Consider the following 13,258-nt stretch of genomic DNA (forward strand, 5'->3'; position numbering starts at 1 on the left):
GATTGCTGTGGGCTCTTCTCAGAGTTTCATGGTTTCCAATGGTAATGTGGCCTAGAAACCCAATGCCCTGCCCTGCCTGGCCCAGTTTGATACCCGGCTCAGGGTAGAGTCCTCTCAGATAAGCAAATGAGAGCATCTCAAAGTGTGCAAACCATTCCACAAAATCAATTTTCTACACCTCTGGCAGCAAAGCTTTTGGCATCAAGAAAACTGGAGGAATTCATGAATAATGGAGATCAGGGAGGGAGAAACAAGGCCTGGCAAAAGTGCTGTTTTGTTATCACAGCCCTTGGAAGTAGAACATGCAAGAATACAAACAAGCCTAGGAAAGATACTCCCCAAGAGGATAATGGACAGGGCAGAAGCCCCCGAGGTGACCGTGATGGAGGTGCTCTTGTACCAGCAGTGACAGTGCTCATTCCATAGGGACCATGGAGCATCTGGGTCTGGTTGCTTCCTTGGATGATTCTGATGTTGAAACATTTCTAGGTTCAACATTAGAAACACTGTGCTGCTTTGGAAAGTTTAGTTAGAGAGCATAACCTTTGATAGCCTTTCTAGAAGTGTCAAAGCCATCCAATTCTACCATTGTCTGCTTCCCAGTGGTCCCAAATAGAGAAGTGGTGACTCTGAGGCCTATGACTATACCTACATTCTGCCTGCAACAAGGCAGGCTTAGGGTGATATCTGCCTAAATTAAATTTTAAGTTTGATACATGGGACCATCACCCATACCAGTGGGCTATGGCTAGACTATTCCTTGGGCTCTGCTATATCTGCCTTTCTCCCTATCCTTTCCTCCCAAGTCTTCCCTCTCCATCTTGGAACCCTGTTGTAAAAATTACTGCTCAGAGGTAGGCCATAGATACTGGGCTTATCAAAAGGGCAGATGAGTTTTCTCTAGAGCTCAGCCCAAGAGAGAATGATCTCAGAGTCAGGCAAGAGAACCAAGGTGACTGTGGTGGGAGGAGAGATGTTGGGATGTGAAGGATGCTGACATAGACAGTCAATTTTTGATAAAAATGGACCCAGGCATAATAATCCCAACAGTTCAGGAGGCTGAGGCAGGAGGATTGCCAGCATCAGCAATTTAGTAAGGCTCAGATGCTGTCGCTAAATAAAATATAAAAAGCATTGGGGATATGGCTCAGAGATTAAGCACCCCTGAGTTCAATCTCCAGTACAAAAAAAAGAAAAAAAAAAAAGTAGACCCATCTATTTTTTTTTTTTTTTGCTTTGTTTTCCTCCTTGGTACTCATAGTACTCATAGTGCCTTGTTATGAAAATAAAATCAGTTGCTCTCTTGGCAGTTGTGACTGGAACTGGTGACAGTTATATGATCCAAAAAGCAAATGTCCTTGTAGTGAAGGAGGTTGGCTGTGTCCAGAAGAGATGCTTTGTATCAAATGGGACCAAACTAGCAGACCATATTTTCATCTGGGAAGGATAAATGTGGAGTGGATGATGAAAGGTGGGTCTTACAGCTCAAGGGTCTGTCTTAGGTGCTGCCGTGTTCCTTGCTGGTGGCTGTGAACCACATTGCACTAATGAGTGAGAGTGTGACGTGGGATGTCTACATCGGTTTCCTTTCTGTGGTGTGTGCCTAAGGATTCTTGTCATGAAACTCTCAGTCCTGGGATCTCTGGATTATGGATCATCAGGCCATAAGGCCGATGAAGTTGACTAAATGATTGGACCCTCACTTCCAGTTTTAACTTGTCATCCAAACATGATGACACTGAACACAATTCTCCCTAATTCCCCTGTGTCACTGATGCCCCAAGTGTCCCTCCAGGCTCCAGTGCTTTCTGTGAGTAGAGATTTAGAGCAAAATGTTGCATAGAGGAGGCCAGCATAGTGCTGGGGATCAGTGTTGGTGGTAAATAGTGAATGAAACCTGGTTAACACTCTTTCTCCAGCCATCTGTCTCTGTGATGTGGACTCCTGATCTCACTGTCCCCGATCCTACCCCTCTCTGAATTCCCAGATGTTCTGTGCCCCACGTGCTCACACTGATCACCTAGGATCTTCTACTGTATTCACTCTGAAGCCTCCTGAAAAACTGACGATGGGCTTCCAGGACCTGTAAGTTTGCTCCCATCCTCTAATTTCTACATTTACTACCAAGACTCTTGCAGCTTTCCACGTTGTTCTCACTTGTGAAGAGGTATCTTCTCAACAGGGGACAGGAAAGAAATACCTGCATCCAGCTAGCCTAGTCCAAAGAACAAAGATGCAGCCAGAGAGCCTGCGTAGGCCAGACTCAGGGCTCATCACTACCTGTGACTGCAGATTGCAACACTAGTGAACTTTGGACGACTCCAGAATCCCATCCCAGGTTAAACTTCAGCCAACCAGCAAAATGGAAATGCGATGCACCCTTCACTGAAAGGACCCTGAAACCTAACACGGGGCTCTGTGTGTATAGTGATAAGAGGGCTTTGCAGATGTAGAGACCGTTTGCTGATATGAACTCAAGCAGAGAACAGGAGGGTTTGTGAGCAGTCAGAGGGAATCAGGGTGGACAGCAGAGGGAAATCCCTGTGACATAAGCCAAAAAAAAAAAAAAAAAAAAAAAAAAACTGGCCTTGGATTCAGTAGCCTTAAACTACCTGTGTAGCCTGGTGTAAGTCACTTACATCCCTTATAAGAAAATATAGAGTGCAAGTGAAATGGCGAATGAAGACTGAAGTGAATCTGAGTCTCCTGTACTAGTTTTGAAAACCTCTATGTTATGTCAACCTCTTTAGGTCTGTTTTCTCAAATGAGAAGTTGTACAGTAGAGGGGAAGCTACCTGGCTGAGACTGAGCCATGCAGCGTAGCTGAAAAAAACAAGAGGTTGTGTAGCAGAGCACTTGAGAGGAGATTTAGGATCCTGGGTTTCTACTCTGCCTCAGCCACTGATTGCCTTTGTGACCCTGGGCAAATGACTTGGCTTCCCTCCCTGAGGTTCTATCTCCTCACCTCTGAGCAGTGCCAGCATAAGGCCCTCCTGACAGGGTTGTGGTGAGGACAATGTCAGGCTCATAGTGAGTGAGAAATAAAAACTGTTTTGTTCTTGGGGAGTCAGCAAGTCAGTTTTTCCTGCTTCCAGGTTCTCACTGTCAGAAAAAAAGATATGAGCCACCAAAATGTGTTCAAGGTTTCAGCTATATGTGCTGTTAAGTGCCTCTTTATCCTGATGGCCAGCATTGGTTGATAAAGTGGATTGGAGACCTTGGCTGGGGCCTTGGGCCAAATGACAGTCCCCTGCTACTTCTCAAACCCAGGTCTGAGCTTCTGCCTGTGGGAAGTCTAGTGCCATCGTGGGCTCCTAGCATACAGCTTGGCTTCAGGGAAGGCTGGAGACAGCTCATACCTCCGTGGCTGACAGAGAGGAAGGCACAGAAGAGAATGGTAGCTGAAGGTTGCCTCTTGAAGTCCTGATCCTGAGTCCTTCCTGCACTTCCTCAAGGCAGGGGAGAGAGAACTGAGGAGCCCAATCACAGAGTATTGTGGTCACAGTCAATGACTGTGCTGATGCTCTTTAGGAGAGGGGGCAGGCTCTGGAATGTCTCTCCCATGCTCCAGCAGGCAGAGAGGTGTGATGAACTGTACGTTGTGTCTTCTTATGTTCAAGTCATCTCCAGTGTGAATGGTATTGGGAAATGGAGCCTGAGGGAGCTGATTAGGTCATGAGGGTGGAGACCTAATGATGGGATTCATACCTTGAAAGAAGAGACAGGAGAGCTCGCTTCCTCTCTTGTAAAAGCCAAGGGCAGATCATCTGAAACTTTACAGTGCCAGATGCCCAAGAATTTATATGAGTTAGTGCTTTCAATAAAAAGAAACAGGATGTCTGTTTTTGGAAAGATTATCCTGGGAAAAGGGAGATTGTCTTCCTCCTCAATGCTCCCCTCTTTGGGGTTTCCTAATTGGTATCCCCCCGCCCCACATCCTATGCCTACTCATACAGCCACTTAGGGGAGACAGTGGCGAGGAGCTGGGGTCACAACCAGACTTGAGGGCTGGTTCAAAGGTAGAGTGATGAGTTCACCTGGAAACCATCAAGACCTTTCAGAGGAGGAGATGTGTGGGTGGCCAAGCCAGACTGCTTCTTGTTCTGATGGTAAAGTAGACAAGCCAGCAGTGATGTGTGGAATAGTAGAACGTCAAGGCTCAATTCTCTTCCACCTCTAAACGGATGCGGTTTCTAGTACTTGCATGAGTGCTTCGGGCCTCCGTGGGGACAGTGGTTATATGAGTGAACAGGAAGTCAAGGAGGATGATATGGAGGGACACCCGAGGAAGAGGGCCACCACTTCAGGCTTCATGGTCACGGTGCAGGGAGTTGGTCTCCACCAGGAAACCGACGGCATCCTTGATACAGAAAGGGGAGAGTGGGAGGGGAGATGGAGGGCTTATTTTACGTATTCATTTATCCTCATCCTCTCGCTTTAGCCTCGGTTTTACAGATGAAGAAACAGGCTTAAGAGATTATCACCTGGCCCAGTCACACTGCTACTAAGTGCCCTGAGCTGGGATTTGGACCTGAGCCCTACTCCAGAGCTTTCTGCCAACCACACTGCCTCCGATCAATATTTGCTGGGGGAGGAAAAGCACTTCAAACCTCCTCAGTTGTTAGTAAATGTTTTCATGGCAATTGCCAGATAACAGGCCACCCCCAAATTTAGTGGCCTATAACAACCATTTTACTATGATTGTGGATTCTGTGAGTCAGAAATTTGGAGAGGACACAGCAGGGCCAGCTTGTCTCTATTCCACAACATTTGGGCCTTAGCTGGGAAGACTTAGAACACCAGGGGTGGACTGGAGTCATCTGTGGGGGTCTGCCTTCACATGGTGGCTGGTTAACGCTGGCTCTTCGCTGAGACCTTATGAAGCTGTTGGCTAGAACAACTACATCAGGTCTCTGCATGTGGTCTCTGCCTGGGCTCACTTGGGCTTTCTGAGAGAATGGCAGCTGGGTTCCAAGAGTGTGTGACTCCAGAGAAGAAGGTGGAAGTGGCATAGTTGTGTGATCTAACATCAGGAGTTGTGTGGCCTCACTTCTACTGTACTCTGCTTGAGACAGTCAAAAAGGCCCATCCAGGTTGAAAGGAAAGGTGTACAAACTCCATGACTCAGCAAGAAGAGTGTCAAGGTTGCCTGGTAAAAACAACGTGGAATGGGAAATAATGTTGCTGCCATTTGCCACAATACCCTGGAGTCCTGGAGTGAAAGAGTTTGATGGTTTTCCAGAGCTGGCTTTTAATTGGAAAAGAGGAAAAAGACACACACACACACACACACACACACACACACACACAGGCCATGAAGTATAAATACCCTATGCCCAAAGGTAGCAAAGGAGTTCTTTGAGGAAGAATCATGGTTCAGAGCAAGGAAGAGAAGTTCTACCACTTTGCATCATTATTTGACATACCACCAGAACTGCGGTCTGACCTTCTTCTCTGTATTAGGCCACACTCATTTAACCACAAAAGCTCCAGAACTCCCCCAGGGTTTTGGCCATTAGGATGGTTACCACTTCAAGTGAGGCAGCCACCATGTCCTTTGCAGCTTCAACAGTCTGAAGCTGATTGGCCCTGATGAGTCCCACGGGTTTTTCTGGTGGCTCTCCCGGGTGGGAAACAAACTCTTGAAAGGCTATCTCCTCTCATCCCTCACACACACTCTCCAGAGAGGGACTTAACTTCAAGTTAATGACCCTTGGTTTAGTAACATGTTGAAAAACAAATATTTCTTCATAAACAACCATGACAGCAGCATCAACAATAATATCATCTTCAGTGTAGGTACCAGAGTCCCTTAAAGTCAAAATAAAACCTATAGGGGCTGGGGCTATACCTCAGTGGCAGAGTGCTTGCCTCACATGTGTAAGGGACCTCAGCACCACATATAAATAATTAAAAAAATAAAAGTCCATTGACAACTAAAAAAATAAAAATAAAAATAAAACCTGTAGGGGCTGGTGTCTGTATTTTAAAAGCATACTGGATGGTTCATAATGTAACTACTGTCCTATGTGATTTTTATTGTCTGTCTGTCTGGGTGCTCTGCCCTGTGCATTCTTCTCCAGCCCCTCGGGTCACCTTGACCAGCTTCAACTGTACTGGGTGTCCTCTTGCCTGTGGTCCCTGCAAAGACTTGTCCTTCAGACTCTGAATGCTCTTTCCCCCAGCTGTTTCCTTGACTCTCTCCCTTGCCTATCTCACGTGGAGAGACCCACAGTCAACAACCTCCATGAGACATGAGCCAAGATCTAGTACTAACATCCAAATACGTGAGTGTAGGCACTTCCACAAGATTCTAGCCCCCAGCTATTGAGTCACCCCTGGCCTTCAGGTCTTTGTTTAGGTGGAGGAGAGATCAATGATCTCTGTTTTCTTCTCTCCAAGTTGTGACTCAATTCAGGTCTCCACTCAGTCAGTACTCCCTAGAGAGGACATTCCTGTCTACTTTTGTCTAAGATGCTATGAATCATTTTCATCTCTTCTTTTTTTTATTCATATCATTCATCTGATAAAAATATGTATTTCTTTGTTTTCATTTCCATGTCTCCTACTACAGAATATACATTCCATAAGAACATGGGCACTTAGAGAATTACCCAATTCATATTAGGTGGGTATCAGTGCAACAAATATTTGTGGAATGAATACACATTTGAAAATTACACTGCTAGCCTCTTTCCCCAGAGCCTTGTCAGATCCTGTTAAGCAATCTCAGCCCTCTTTGCCCTTGAACCCAGACTGTGCCTCAGAATCTTTCACAATATAAACCATGCATTGCTGATGTGAAATGAAACCAATTTTTCACATCTGGTCTATGGCCTTAATTTTGGTATGTTCATTTATTGCCTGACTGGCATTATTTAAATGTGTACAACCAGATTATTTGATGCTTTCTAAGGCCAAAGTCTGGTCTCTTATTATTTTTGGCACATAGAAGTTCAAAAAGTCCTTGATGAATTGAAATGATTTGTGATAATTTTCAGATCAAGTTTTTGGCAAGGAAGGAGGAAGGCCAAGTCAACATATGGTCACCAGGCTTCCCAAGGTAAGAGGTAGATAATTGGCACCATGCTGGTGCAAGGAATTTCCAGGACTGAAGGAAATGAAGCTACCTCCTGCAAAATATAGTGAATGAGAAAGTCAGTTCTGGTGCCAGAGATATTGGATCATAGGGCATTCAATATGAACCTCTGAGGGATTTAAAAGCAATGTTTTTTGCCTTACTATAAAACATCTAGACCTTTGGTTGCATCATCTTTTGCATGTGATATGATGTTGGTCAAATGGAATTTCCACAGGGCCAGATCCTAAAGGAGGGGTCAGGCTTGGGGTAGGGAGTGATTGGGTTACGGAAAGTGACAGCTGTTATGTATTCTCCAGGATCAAAGGAACCCCATTATCAGGTGGTCTGTTATAGTAGACATGAGATCTGGAATTATCTTCAGATTTAGAAGGCCCTGACTTTTGGGGTAGAAGTTTGGGTCAAGGTACTGTCAACGGAAACATGTTTTCCATCTGTAGGCCTTTCCTGTTTTTAAGTCAGGAGGGTTCTATCTCTCTTGGTTTTGAATGCAATCATTCCTGCTTTAGGACTTGCATAGTGGAGAAGAAGTGAGATGCCAATTTTGGAAAGAGCTAATTTCAACACAGATCACCACCACACATAGAGATGTCACTCACCTCTGTTACCAAGGTACCTATCATTCAGAAACAACTTGAACTACGAAAAAACAAAAGATGCCCAATTGGATGTGTTCAGATAGTTATTTTTCTCTCCCTTGCAAGTGCAAGAAGATCTATGTTTCAAGAGAGCCACTTTATTTCCCATATAATTATTGGATTAAAAAAAATTATTAGAGTAAAAAAAAAAGTGATCTCAGGAAGATTTTGTTCCATGCTGCCGCAGCTGGCCAGGTTGCTTAGGATTTGGGCAGTTGGAGGAATGCTCTGTTAATTTATTGGAAATGGAGTCTGTTTAGATTCCAGTACCTATGCTCTGAGCAATGACTTTTTCCCCCCTCTCTTTCTTAGGTAATTTCATAATTAAAATAAAAATCAGACATTAAAATTAGGCAATTGATAGAAATAAACTTTAAAGTCTACCTCTCATCTTGTTGATTATTTTTTTCTGGTCTGTTTTTGTGTGTGTGTTGAGGAATGATGGGAGTAACAAGGGAATTGCCATCTGGGGCCTTTTTCAGAAATTGCAGTAGGTTTATAAAACACCATGTGGCAGAAATTTGCTTAGGTTCAAGTAAATCATGTATAAAATTTATTTTGCACAGTTTAGGGAAAATTCAACAGTGCCCTTTCAAATAATGTCTTGTGTACATTTTTTTGGGAGGAGAAATGTCAGAGGTTCTGTAACTTTGAAAAAGTAATCACTAGGAGCTTATATTTTGATGTTATTCAAATTGATTGGATTTTTGACAGTGGAAAAGAGATGAAGTTTTTTCATCCTACTTATCAAAACACGATAATTTTATCAATATGCCTCATCTATTTTAGTCGTTTTTGTGTAGCTATAACAAAGTGCCTGAGACCTTTGTACAGAATAAAAGTTTATTTTCTCATAGTTCTGGGAGGTGGGGTTTCAAGATTTGATGGCCAAATCTAGCAAGTGCCTCATCCTCTGTCATTGCTCTCCACTTAATGATGTGAGAACTAAATGAGACACGGGCTCACAAAGCACTCATCATAGTGCTTGTCTATAATATTTAGTCAAACTGTTAACTTTTATTATTGTGGTTCTCAAATCCAGGTTTTTGATTCTGGTAAAGTAGTGCCAAGACTTGGAGCATTGGTCCACACAGTTGGGTACGATAAAGAAATATTTGAGTGAATCTGGAAGAGCATGGAAAAGCATATTGGAGCATACCTGAGGTCTAACCGCCCTGGCTATCTATGCAAATTTAAACAAAAGAGAGCCAGGGTAATCAGCAGTACATCATGTGCTGGGGAGACAGTCTACATTCATTTTGGTTTCTTCCTTCCTTCCTGATTGATTGATAAGACCATTTCTTTGGGTTAAAATGTTCAGATGTTTGGTCACTTATGATGACTATTGACTATTTACTTTTACTTTTTTTTTTTTTTTTTTTTAAGCACTGGAGATTGAGCCCAATATGCCAGCCCTTTTGTTAATTTTTGAGACACGGTCTTGCTAAGCTACTCAGGCTGGTCTTTCAATCCTCCTGCCTCAGCTTCTGGAGTAACAAGTATGTACCATTGCACCCAGCATGGCTACTTATTTTTTTTTAATTAATTAATTAATTCTAATTAGGTACATATGACAGCAGAGTGCATTTTGATTCATTGTATACAAATGGAATACAAGTTTTCATTTTTCTGGTTGTACATGACACAGTGTCGCATCATATGTGCAGTCGTACATGTACCTAGGGTAATGATGTTCATCTCATTCCGTCATCTTTCCTGTCCCCATGTTCCCTTCCTCCCTCCCTCCTCTTTGCCCAAAGTTCCTCCATTCTTCCTATCCCACCCCGCCCCCATTATGGATCAGCATCCAGTTATCAGAGAAAACATTCCACCTTTGGTTTTTTGGGATTGGCTTACTTAGCATAATATTCTCCAACTCCATCCATTTACCTGCAAATGGCATAATTTTATTCTCTTTTAATGTTGAGTAATATTCCATTGTGTATATATGCCACAATTTCTTTATCCATTCATCTATTGAAGGGCATCTAGGTTGGTTCTACAGTTTAGCTACTGTGAATTGAGCTGCTATAAACATTGATGTGACTGTGTCACTATAGTATGCTGATTTTAAGTCCTTTGGGTATAGAATGAAGAGTGGGACAGCTGGGTCAAATGTTGATTCTATTCCAAATTTTCTAAGGAATCTCCATACTGCTTTTCAGAGTAGTTGCACCAGTTTTCAGTGCCACAAGCAATATATGAGTGTGCCTTTTTCCCCACATCATCGTGACTAGTCATTTTAAAATCATTCAGGTTTATTAAGTGAAGAGCTATCTTGGTACTTGCAGTGGCATCCAAGCAGTGGGGGTGGGGCAGAGAGAGAAATCTGAGTCCTTTCATCTGATTAGATGATGGGGCTTTGTGGTTTATACTTGGAGCAGAAAACTAGGAGAAAGGGAAGCTTGACTATTTACTTTTAATTTTTTAAAAAATTTATCCAGGACTGTCAAAGAGAGAATTTATCCAGGACTTTCAAGAGAGTTTGAAGAATCTATAGACTTTGTACTGGCAGGTGACTTTTTTTTTAGATTTCATATATGAAGTAACAAGATTAGAAGACAACTTCCAGGGCATGTGCACAAGCTCATTAGGGAATCCCCCCTGCACCCCTGCCACCCAGGTTTCGGGATATAATTGACAAATATAAATTGTATATATTTATGGGGCACAAGATGATATTTTGATATCTGTATACTTTATGAAATGATTAAATCAAGCCAGGGAATCTTTATAAGGCTGAAAATGAGAAGTCTTAGTATTCATTATCTGGGTCTCTTGCTTTTCATGAGGTCAGATCTCACATACACACACACACACACACACACACACACACACACATGCACACACAAACATGTTTAAGTGGGACCCAGTAACTCATTCCAATGACTCACAGTTTTCATCATCAAGAAAGCCTCTTCAGGCCTTTCAGATGGTAGGAAACTAAACTAGTTACTCCTTTCATTGGTCAGAGGGCAGAAGATTTCTGGTTTGGGTCAGAGCTTTTCAGATTCTTTATGACTCTTGAATTCTGCTGAATCATATTGTCTTAGGGTGGCGGGGTGGTGGTGGGGTGAGGGTTGGGAAGGAATTTTCATCACTGACTTCCATATTCCTACACATGTCTATATTTCAGGAGGCTTTGATTCAGTATATCTAGAGCAGGACCTAGAATCCACTTTTAGATGTCTACCCAGGGCCTGTACAAGGAATTTCACTATAAAGCCAGGGAGAATTATTGCCTAGTGGCTCCATCACTCTGGTACAGGAGAGTAAACATAGGGGATGTATTCTGTGGAACTCTAGGCAGCCACAGGAGACAAAGGACAGGATGCACAGTACAGACTCAGAAGGGCAGACAACAGAATGAAATTTGTTATATGACACCATTTTTTAAAATAATAATAACATTTATGTATGTGAAACAAAACTGATATGTGGATACATATTTAAATACATATATTGACCATGATAGAGGAGTGGATATTATGGATGGAGAAAATAAAAAATGTCTTTGTAATAACTGAGGATGACAACATGCTAAGCACTGAGGAGCGTGGCTGCTAGGTCTTAAATATGTCCCCCCAAATTTCATTTGTTGAAAATTGTATTCCCAAATTCATGTGATACCTGAAGTGTGGCCTTTAGAAACTAATTAGAATTAGATAAAATCAGGCAGTACCCCCCTAGGACTGGTGGGCTTCTAAGATGAGCTGGCCACAGTGGCACCAGACTGTAATCTCAGTAACTCAGGAGGCTGAGCCAGGAGGATCACAAGTTCAAGGCCAGCTGTAGCAATTTAGGGAATCTGATCAATTCATCAAGATCCTGTTTCAAAATAAAAAATAAAAAAAGTTGGGGATGTAGCTCAGTGGTAAAGTGCCTCTGGGTTTAATCTCCAGTACCAAAAAAAAGGATGAAGAAGAGACACCTGGGCTGACACATGCTTGTTCTGTCTCTCCAGGTGATGCCCTCTGTCATGTTTGGAAGCAACTGGAAAATCCACACTAGACACAGCACAGATGCCGACATGACACCATGCTCCTAGAATCCCCAGGTTCCAGGCCCATGAGCCAAATAAACTGACATTCTTTATGAGTTGCCCGGTCTGTGGTATTCAGTTATAGCAACAAAAGCCAAACAAGATGATGGCTAACTAGACTTTACATTTAACCTTCAAGAAAAGGAAGAAAAAAAAATGATTGGGAACAATAAAATGTGCTCCCAGGGAATCAGAGTCTCAACCCAGCTAGGCCTGCTGAGGGTCCAACCTCATCCAACAGGATGGAGACACAGGAAGGGGAAGTGTCCCCTTGGAAAATGTCACCCTCTCTCTTCCCTACCAGATTTTCTCTTGAGCCCCCTGCCCTTTTAACCTCCCCACAGCTCTTACTTTCTAATTCTTTTTTGTTGTTGTTTAAAGAGAGAGAGAGAAAGAGAGAGAGAGAGAGAGAGAGAGAGAGAGAGAGAGAGAGAGAGAGTTTTTAAATATTTACTTTTTATTTTTTTTAGTTTTCGGTGGACACATTTTTATTTTATTTGTATGTGGTGCTGAGGATCGAACCCAGTGCCCCGCGCATGCCCGGCGAGCGCACTACCGCTTGAGCCACATCCCCAGCCCTACTTTCTAATTCTTTAATCACTTTCAAGAAGCAGGAAGCAGCAAGACTGGTACTTGGTTGGAGAGTGGCAGCAAGAGACCACAACAAGCATAGCGTGGCTGATCTTCTTTTGGATTTCTTGTTTTTGTTTTCAATTTGCTGAGTACACTGGTTCATCTCATTTCTGTTCAGCTTTCATTTACCGAGGATTTGCTATGGACAAAGTTTTGTGTCAAGTGCTTTACCTGAATCATTTAATAGGCACTAAAAACTCAGTGGAATCTGATTCTGTTTTCTAGATGACTCAACAATAGAGCAGTTATGCATCTTTTTGCTTAACAAATATAACATTCCGTGAGTCTATCACTCCAATTGGGACTACCAGGATCCATCAAATCAACATGTCTATATGTATGTATCTACATATCTATTAATAAAAATTATCCCAAATATGGTTGGCTCCCAAAGAGAAAGAAATGAATCATATTCTTTTCTGCAGAATCTGACTCTTCTTGTCTTTGGATATGTGAACACATATAGATACAAAGGGCTTAATAAATACTTCTTCTATGGAGACACATTTAGGTAGCTCTCATCTCACCTACAGTTACTAAAATATTCTGTTTTATGGAAATAGTGAGCAATTGGAATGAGTTGCTGGCAAGTCACTTTGTGTCTGCTACTATTGTTTATAGCACTTTCATGTCTATGGATATGTAACTGCATGATTGGTTTCCACATGCAGAATTATCTGTTCATATATTTTCATATATTTTAGTCTGCAAATACCTAACTAATGAGCACCTGCACCTGAACCCATTACAAAAATCATGCCTCTGAATGGCTTAAATAATAGCATCCAATTCAGAGGCATTGCCAGCCAAGCATGGAATTTTCAAATGCAGCCAAATGAACCAATG

At 42.5% G+C, this 13,258-nt stretch overlaps 1 long non-coding RNA gene across 2 annotated transcripts; it reads left to right on the forward strand.

Annotated features, from left to right (window-relative positions):
* Nucleotides 1-1,377: 1,377 nt before the first annotated feature.
* On the forward strand, nt 1,378-11,858 carry LOC144255181 (uncharacterized). Of its 2 annotated transcripts, none has more exons than XR_013343675.1 (4): nt 1,378-1,471; nt 1,920-2,085; nt 7,002-7,063; nt 11,702-11,858. It is a non-coding gene; the product is annotated as an uncharacterized LOC144255181 (long non-coding RNA). The 2 variants fall into 2 exon arrangements; XR_013343676.1 differs by lacking the exon at nt 11,702-11,858 and adding an exon at nt 7,609-7,770.
* The last annotated feature ends 1,400 nt before the right edge of the window (nt 11,859-13,258 follow it).

Source organism: Urocitellus parryii, chromosome 5, assembly GCF_045843805.1.
Source record: "Urocitellus parryii isolate mUroPar1 chromosome 5, mUroPar1.hap1, whole genome shotgun sequence".
NCBI lineage: Eukaryota > Metazoa > Chordata > Mammalia > Rodentia > Sciuridae > Urocitellus > Urocitellus parryii.